Here is a 10,109-nt window from a genome sequence, read left to right on the forward strand (position 1 = left end):
ATAGACTATCAGATTTGATTTTTTCACTCTAAATTCAAAATACTTTATTGCAAGCTTGTGGACTTCAATCATAAGATAAATTTTTCTATCGAAAATTTGGTGATCTTCTAAATACATATCCTCAGGAATCACATGTGTGTAAGAGTTGAAGTGACAAGGTACTCATTGTGAAAATTTTTTCTTCTCTATTGTTTTAAAGCATCTCAGATATATGTGTAGAGAAAATAATAGTGCTACCATTTTTAGTGATCATATCTACATTATTGTCTTGGGCTATCTCCAACTCATCCCAATCAATATTCTCTATCAGATCCACTTCGTTGTCACCATCCACTTGCATTTCACAAGAAACTTCATTGTCTTTCACTTTATGAAATGAATCATTATCTTCTTCTTGTGGATGCTCAATTGAATCTTTGCTCATAGGGGTTATACAAATGAAACATTGAGAATCTTATTTGTTGAGAGATAGCAACCACTTGCTTGTGTGTCTGAAGAAATATCGATTCGAATTGAAAACTCTCCATTTTCAGAGAGAAGAAATCTTATCTCAATTTCATGAAAATATAAATCAACCTTAAAAAGATCTAGCACTTTAGAATATATATCATGATATGAAGTATCCGAAGATATTGGAACTCCTTCCACCATTTCATCACTCCCGCTTCATTTCCATATTTTTCTTGATCATCATTAACAAAGTTATCTAAATAAAATATAGAAATCCAAGTTGTTTAGTCCATATCTCCAATTAGAATAATAAGATTTGAGAATGTTAGCAAATAATCAATCACATTAATTTAAAGTGATTGTAGCATTTTTTCATTCATTAAACAACTAGAGTACTTTAAAAAGTTTGTAATGAATCTGTAACTAAAAATATACAAGATTACGATATTCAAAGCTACTTGGATTGAAAAATACATTCAAACACTTAAATAAAACAGAAATGGCATTGAATATATGTACAATTAATAAAAAAAGATAAAAAAAATAATTAAAAGTGATAAGAATATCTTACCACTATAAAATATAGAAATGTAAGGGTTTGTTGTGCTTCCTTATTTCAAGTAAAACTAGATAAAAAGGAGAAAGGAAAAAAATAAGTAGAAGATTATAGATAAACTAAAGAAGAAGAAAAAAGATGAAATTCGAAAGAAGACCAACATGGTTAAGTAATGGTTATAATTTGAGAAATGGGTATTATTGTCATTATATAACAAGGACATTTGAGATGTTTCGACTACGGCTGGACATGGTCCGATTCGGTTCGGTTCCCTTAAAAATCGAACCAGACCCAAAATTTTCGGGTACTTAGTAATTGGAACCGTCAGGTCCAAATTTAATTATGGAACCGTTCGGATTCGGTTCCATTCGGTTCGGTTCTGTTTGGTTCCGTACCATAATTTCATTTTTTAACATTTACAACACAACATAAATACAACTAATAATATGTTGAGTCATAGCTTTTACAAATTAACAAAGTCCCATTAAAAACATATAAGTAACATGTTGTCCAATAACATTAATTTACCAATGTATACATATGCCAAAAAGTAAATACTAGTATTAAAATATCGGCAATTCATATCAATAATTCCCTTGCTTCAGCCTTCAAGCCTGCAACATCAAGTCTACATAAAACAATTAAATATGAATTAAAAGTCATAGAAATAAAATATTTTTAAGTATTACTAATACTTACCAACTATTTGATTAATCATCAATTTCTTGAGTTGCCATACGAAGAAACTCTACAGAAAAAATTGAAAAAACACAATTAACAAACATAAATGAACTAAAAATTGTTCAACTAATAAGATTTAATAAAAAAAATAAAACATATATTTTATTACCTGTCTCAATGCTCTCATAGAACTCTGTTTCTTCAATGCAAATTCTATCTTCGAAAACTCTCAAAAGTCTAGATTCTTCTATTAGCTAGTTTTGTGTACAAATCAAGGCCTCATCTGTTTTAGGAGTTAAAGAACTCCTAAATGGGTCAAGAATGCGCCCTTCAGTACTAAATGCTGACTCAGAAGCCACCGTAGATACAGGAGTGGCAAGAACATCCCTTGCAGCTTTAGATAAAAATTCAAACCTTGAACTGTTGATCTTCCACCATTTTAAAATGTTAAAGTTTTGATCAGTAGCATCTTCAGTAGGTTCCACTAGATATCGTTGTACCTCATCTTTTCCAGAAAAATCCATTTTGCTAGTTTTCATTTTCTTGTACCAAAAATCAAAATTACAATCATCCCAATCATCATCATCATTTGAACCCTCCAACAAAGTGACTTTATCATTATATTCATTTCCACCACTTCCACTTCCACTTCCACTAGCTCCATTCTTTGAACGATGACATCCCTTGTACTGGTTATACAAAGCATACAATATTTTCATGACCTCAGTTTTTGTGGCTTCAACCTTAACAAAGTCATACAAGATACCAATACAATGTACAGCAAACTCCAACTTATAACGAGGATCAAGCACAACTGCTACAATCAAAATCTTGTTCATTTTATCAACATTACCCCAATACTTGTCAAACTTAATCTTCATGTTGTTTGCTATGCTACTTAGCAAATAATTTTGTTTGTCACCCATTTTTTTCAAAATTTGCTCAATTTTACACACTTCTTGAAAGTAAATATTGGCAGTAACATTCAATGAAGCACTAAACTTCAGTGTGACATCATAAAAGGTTCTTAGAAACTTGGCAAATTTTCTAGCTTTCTCCCAATCATAACTCGTAGGCGGCCCCTCTTTTTCTTTTCCACCTTCATTCTCGTCAAAATATTTATAATAAAATCCATCCTCTTCCTCCATTGTAAAAAAAGCTTTTTCAAAATTCAATGCACTATCCAACATTAAGAATGTTGAATTCCATCTTGTAGAAACATCTAAAACATGAAGTTTTTTGCATGCAATCTTTTCCCTTTCAATACAACACTTAAATTTCATCAATTGAGAAGGAGATGATCGAAAATATATGACCGCATTGCGAATATTTTCTATAGATGGATTAAACTCTTTCAACCCTTCTTTAACAATCAAATTGACTATGTGTGCTGAACAACGTACATGCAAATAAGAGCCACCTAAAATCATAGTATCATCAGGTTTCCAATTCTTCAACTTATTTTTCATATAAATGATTGCTGCATCATTTGTGCTTGCATTGTCTACAGTAATTGTACCCACACGCTCTATTCCCTAATCAAGCAAACAATTTTCAATAAACTTCCCAATTGTCTCCCCTTTGTGATTCGGAATAACAGAAAAATTCAATATCCTCTTATGTAATTTCCAACTTCTATCAATAAAATGTGCTGTGACTACCATATAATTGATGTCCAACAAGCAGTGGTTAAAGAATTCCTTTGTCTATCATTAATAAATTTAATCCTCAATGATTCCTTTGTTTCATGGTAGAGATGTAGCACATCTCTAGCAATCGTTTTTCGACAAGGAACCTCAAATCTAGGACAAAGTTGATGAACAAATTCTTTAAAACCCACACCTTCCACAAAGGAAAAGGCCAATTCATCAATAATAATCATCTTAACCAATGCTTTCCTACAGTTTTCTTTATTAAATACCATTGCCGTAATACCACCATCATTGTTTTCTCAAGTGAGTATTGCTTGGTCGTCATCAAACGTAGCGCTCTCATATGCATAACAAATTTTTAAATGCTTCCACATGCTAGAAGTTCCACTATTAGTATCAGCCTTAAATGTTCTCTGACAATAATTACATTTTGATCTTTCTCCATCAAGTATCCTAGTGAAATAATTCCATATTTCCGACCTCTCATTAGGCTGTTTTTTGTCTCCCATTTGAGCACCCAAAACTGGTAGGAAGATATAAAGAATAGCTTTATCCCAGGTTATAAAATACAAAGACTAACACACTTGCATTTATCTTACACAAAACACCACCAAAACACGGCAACATTTATCAATCACAAAACACCACCAAAATAACAGGAAGAAAATACAATAAGAACAGGAAATAAAATACAGATAAGAAGACTTTCCAAAACATCAATTTTGCATTTTACTTTCCAAAATCTCAACGATTTTGAACATACTAAAACACCCACCATTTATACTCAAGCACTAGCATTAGTTATTTCTTATGTTCCTACTGATATTAAACAAGATTGACAATTAAAGAAAATGGGGGAAAGTTGCAGATTTTTTACTTCACTGCTATGGAATTAACTTCCATGGAAGTTTGATTTTTCTCTTTCTGTTTTCTGGTATTTGTATAACTAGAGGAATTATTATAAAACTCTTTCCATCCAACCAACTCCAGAGGAAAATTAATGTACTACGGTCTCGATTACAAGAAATTTACCATCAGTATTCGGTAATCAACTCTCTTCAGAAAAAAGTCTAAAATTGATAGCAAATTAAGTAATCAACTCTCTCTAAGGTATCTAAGTATTAGTTTGGTATTTAACCCCATTGCATAACATTTATTAGGCAGATAAGAACAGAATCGGCGCCAGCAAAACATTTAGGGCTTACTGTCGAATGATTGGAGGTCTCACCTTTGATGGAATTTCGACTTTCAGAGTTCATTGCTTCGAATCGATAGCGACGCTTGGGGCTGAAGTGCTGAACGGAGAGACGAGAGTTGGTCTTTGGACGGCCGAACCGATTGGAGTTGGGACTTGGCGAACTGAGCGAGTGAGCGTGGGTGGCTGCGTGGGGTAAAATACTAAAATGTAAATGATTGTTAATACTAATAGGGTTGGGTTTTTTTAGTGAACTATGTGGTTTTACTAGTTTGTACTTTATTTAGGGCTAGATAATGGAATTGGATACTTGGATTTAGTGGGTTAGGTAGGGATTTAGAGTTGGGCTTAAAATGGAAGATTAAAATTGGCTTAAATGCTTGATGTTGGGCTAAAAAAAAATAAAAAATGAAATAAATAATTGGGACAAAAAAATTAGATTTAGAAAAAATTAAAATAATTTGATTTATTCAATATAAAAAAATAAAAAAATAAGAAAAATTCGATTCTTATTCGGTTATTCGGTTCTTGGTCTAGAACCGAGAACCGACCCGTCGGTTTTCGATTCGGATACCCCTTCGGGTATTTAAATTCAGAAGAACCGTCGGGTTCAGTTCGGTTCCAGTTCGGTTCGTGAGTTTTGTCCAGCCCTAGTTTCGACAATATGGAAAATGTTAATTTGGAAATTTTAACATTAAAAGGGCCTCAAAAACTTTTCAATAACTTAGGCATAAAAAAGTTTTGAATGGCATGACCAGACCTTTTATAAAAATACTCTAATTTATTTCTGATTATGAATTAAATTTAAATATGTAGTATAAAAAAAAATAATAAGAGTCAGGGAATGAGAATACATTACAACAAAAATCACTTTTTGCAACATTAAAAAGGCAACATTCATCAATAAGCGTTGCCAAAGGGACCTATGGCAACATTTTAATAAGTGAATGTTGCCAAAAGTTAATATAATTGAGCTTTGGCAACATTTTGTAAATAAATGTTGTTAATATTGCTTTTAGCAACATTTATTTAGTGTTACGAAAGATTTTACCTTTCACAACGTTTTGTAAATGTTGCGAAAGGTTTTGCTTTTCGCAACATTTTTAAAACGTTGCAAAAGGTTTTGGCTTTCGCAACGTTTAAAAAACGTTGCGAAAGGTTTTTCCTATTTTTGCCTTTCGAAATGTTTTTTTAAACGTTGCGAAAGGCATATCTTTTGAAAAAATTAAATAATAATAATAAATGAAAAAAATTAGGAAAATAAAGTAATAATAATAAAGGTTTCATTTATCCATTCCAACGAATCCTACCCAATTTTCAATCCATTCTTCCCAAGTTCTCGTCCACTTCCACTCCTTTCTTCTCCACCGGCCTCGACGCAAAGTTGAGATTCTCAGGGATGTCTCGATCTACTGCTCACTGCTCAGGGACAAATCGATTCTACATTTGACATTTCCACCACCACCGGCCTCCAACATTCGAGCATCGAGCCCTAGATGCAGGTCACGCACTCACGCAGCAGCCGGTAGCACCTTCGAGCCCTAGAACACGATAGCCAGCAGCAGAGCTTGGAGTCCATATTTCCACCGGTGATTAGACGGTAGAAGAAGAAGGTGAAGCCCCCTGATTTGTGTTTTGTGTGTTGTTGCAATTTTTTCTATTATTTAACTTTTTTGATTTGTGTTTTGACATTGTTGTGATTTTTTCATTCTAACATATGAAATTAGTCTTGAATTGCTAAATGAATGCATTCTGTATTTGATGAAGCCCTCGAGTTCAATTTGGTGGTTCCTGTCCTGTCCACTGATGACTGATTCTTGAAGCTTGGATGCTCAAGTCTCGATTTACTCTGAAATATATAGGTAAACAAATGTAAATCATATTGGTCTCTCATTTAACAGTTACTTACAATCTTTGAATTAGGTTTATTGTTTCTGAAATAGGCTCTAGTTTTTGAATTAACCAATGTGTACCAGTTGGAAATGAATATGTTTTGTGCCTCTTCGGTGTTAATTTGAGGCCAATTAACCAATTGCTTGTAGGCTAATACAAGAAATTCTGAAGATGTTCCAGGTAGAGGTCACTGTAGGAAAAAAATGTAAGAGTAATGCTTTTTCACAAAATGTATCATGTTTTAACTAAAAATGATATAAAGGAGGCTCGTAATTCTTGAGATATGTATTATATGTCAGAGAGTTGTGTTCATTTCCAAATGGATGGACACATTTTTTGTTGAACACGGGGTCTGCATTGTTAAAGCAAATAGTTAACAATTGAAGTCACTTTATGAATATGCTTTTTGCATTTTAGAAGTAAATCAATAAAGCCCAAAACTAAATTATTGTTTTACCTCTAATCCTGATGATGCGGCGAGCCTTCGGTCGTACTCCGGACCTTCCTCTCTTGCCAACCTCCCTCTTGTTCCAGCCTTTCTTGCATGTACTGTCTCTCAGGTTCTCAAGCCCTTCACTACCTGGTACTCTTTCTTTCCCTTTGATCTGTCTGTTTACTTTATCATAAAATAAATGTTGAATATTTATGTGTAGGTAGGTCAATTTTATCAATGGATCCGCGTTGATTAAATTGTGAGTCTTTACATACAATTGTGTGTTTAATTTTACCTCATTTGATCATGTTTTGTGTTGTTGGGCCCCTATTTGAAGAAGTTTTGCTATAGATTAGTGTGTGTAAACATTGAGGGCTGCTCATTTTCACCAGCACACTTGCTTTGAGTTTTCTGGAGAATAGAGTTGCGTGTGTTTTTATGGGTTTGTGAAATCAAGAAATCAAAATTAAGTATATGTTTAATATTGGAAGTCATGGATACGGAGATGTTAAGACTATGATTCCATAATACCAAGTGATATTGCATTGGAGGTTGTGGTACCTTGTAGTCAAATATGCCAGGTTTTGGACCTGTAATGGTTTCATGGAGCTATTGAAGTTTAATGACTGTTAAATAGCATAAGTACACTTGTAAATAACTATGATCCTATGGTTCATAGTATGTTTCATAAACTGCATATGAATGCATAACCATATAGTCTTCTATGTTTTCTTATTCATCTTTACACCATTTATTGTACAGTAGCTTAGGCACTTGTCTTGTTGAGCAGGATAGGACGATTATAATAGATTAAGACCATTGAGCTATCGTGGGGTTGATGTCTCTATTCTTGCATTTTCTCTCATTAGCAAGACCAGCTACGAGAACATCTCTAAATTCTATAAGAGTGGCTTTACCACTTTGGTATGAATATTGCCCTTTCGTGCATTCCTTTCCTGTGCAACAACAAGAGAAAAGGCTCAGATAGCATAATGCTTATGGTTTTTTGTATGCTTATCTTTGGATGTTCAGTGGATTCCTAAATTGAGGCATTATGCTCCTGGAGTTCTAGTAATTCTTGTTGGAACAAAGCTTGGTTAGGATTTCCTGTTTCCCTTTCTCTTGTTATGATGTTATAATACTTTGCTGCTTTGTTCTTTTATATGAGAAATAGTGGTAATCTAAATATGCAAGCAACTAGAAATAGCTCTCAGTTTTCCTTCTTGGAGTTGTAGTCTGCAAGTGCATTAGGTAGTGAGGAGTATTTATCTTCTGACTTTGTCCAACTATTCTTTTTCTTTTATGGAATTTCATCACCTTGAACATCACGTGAACTTGCTATTTTTTTATAAATTTTGTCATAGTTCTCTGTATAAGCTGTCATCTTTAATGTAGATATACAGGCCTTATGATTACTTGTTATTCCTTTTCTTTTCCCCCCATTTCTCCATCGTCCTCATTTGTGTGAGGTTTTTCGGGTCCTGTGCATTTAATTAAGTGTGGTTTTGCTACCATGACTGTCCAGGTTATTACCAGAATTCCTTGCTTTGCCAAGTTTTCTGTTTGGGCAATCTATGGGGGGATCAGTGGCTCTGAAGGTGCACCTGAAACAATTTGAGTGTGTTGTTGCAGTTTGAGCAGAATGTGAAAACTAGATGTTGCTAGATGTATAAGTTGAATTAAAATTTTATTCTTAATTTTGTTTCATTTTGAAACTTTTATTATTATTATTATTTTTTATTTAGGTTGTGTTGTATCACATTCTAATCTTCAAGTGTATGGATCAAAAAATTTGTAATTAAATTATCAATTTTTATGCAATTTCAAAATTTGTTCAGAATGAATCATTTTTTATTTTTCGAGTCAATTTACATAAATTGCTGAATTAAAAAAAAAAAGACCTATGGCAACAGTCAAAAAACGATGTCATAGACGACACTTACGGCAACGTTTTTTAACCGTTGCTAAAGACGTTTTTGGCAACGTTTTTTAAACGTTGCTAAAAGTGTGTTTTGGCAAGGTTTTTTAAGTGTTGCCGTATCCTTCCGCTCTACGGCAATACTGAGATTTGCAACATACGTCCAAATGTTGCAAAAGGTTTTTAGCTACATTTTTTGAGCGTTGCAAAAGGCTATTTTTGTTGTAGTGATATTCTAATTGAGGCTCGACGAAAAGAGACTATATATATAACGTAGACTACACATTATTATCATGTATATAATATATTTAATTTTATTTCACTACATTTTTTTTTTACCGTGTATATAATACAACTTGTTTGATAATGTAAATTAGGTATTAATAGAAATTATTACAAATAAATAAATAAAAATTCATTGGTTGTTGAAGGAAAACTATAGATAGAAGCATGAGAAAGACCAAATTCAATGTAAGATATTGATGATTCTGTTTACAAGTAGTGGGAAAAGAAAAGCATTATCAATAGCTAATGCTGTACACCTGTAATTAACAGCAAAGAGGTTGGAAGGTCGAGTTAGACGTAACCGTTGAACGCTAAGCTGTTTCCTAATTCAACGATTGAAGGCCATTATTCTGGACAGAAATCTGCATGTTATGCACCCCAGCCTATATTAAAGTGAAAAGTGGTGATTTGAAGCTTGATACACTATCACACAGGCAAGGAAAGTATGCAGTGAATTTGACTGAAACAAGAATAGTTTCTTCATGTATTCTACTTTATAATAAATCTAGTACTTCTCTTTATGGAAGCACCAGGGGATTTCAATTCCTTTGTTCTTCCCTACTTATACTGTGCTATCTAATATGATGAGTGGCGAATCCATAATTGAAGTTCAGTTAGGGCGGTCAATGGACCACTGGGTTCGACCGAGGGAGGGATTGAGATTCAATTTCCATAATTGCCGGCTACATGTTAGCATTTTGTTTGCAATTGAAATTTGGGGATGGATATGAGATTGGGTTTGCGCATTTGGTTGGTCCATTTTTTTAAAGTAATGAAAAAAAGACCCACAATCACAATTAAAAACAAGAAAGGGCCCAATCATGAATCATCATCTTCAACCTCCGTGCTTTTTCTGAGAATTTCTGTTGGCTGTTTCTCCCCTCCCGATTGGCGACAATAACGATAACTAGGGTGGAGTTAGCACCCGCAACTGCGTCCCCTCGTTGAGTGCTAGCTCTGCCACTGAATACGATTCAATTTTGGACTAAAAGAACTTAAGGAAGGTGATATTGCTTGACATTCATAATTTATTTGACTTCATTCAA

At 33.5% G+C, this 10,109-nt stretch overlaps 1 long non-coding RNA gene across 1 annotated transcript; it reads left to right on the forward strand.

Annotated features, from left to right (window-relative positions):
* The first annotated feature begins 5,828 nt into the window (after positions 1-5,828).
* On the forward strand, positions 5,829-8,689 carry LOC111367606. Its single transcript, XR_002697862.1, has 3 exons — positions 5,829-6,147; positions 6,302-7,010; positions 8,386-8,689. It is a non-coding gene; the product is annotated as an uncharacterized LOC111367606 (long non-coding RNA).
* The last annotated feature ends 1,420 nt before the right edge of the window (positions 8,690-10,109 follow it).

Source organism: Olea europaea, chromosome 18, assembly GCF_002742605.1.
Source record: "Olea europaea var. sylvestris chromosome 18, O_europaea_v1, whole genome shotgun sequence".
NCBI lineage: Eukaryota > Viridiplantae > Streptophyta > Magnoliopsida > Lamiales > Oleaceae > Olea > Olea europaea.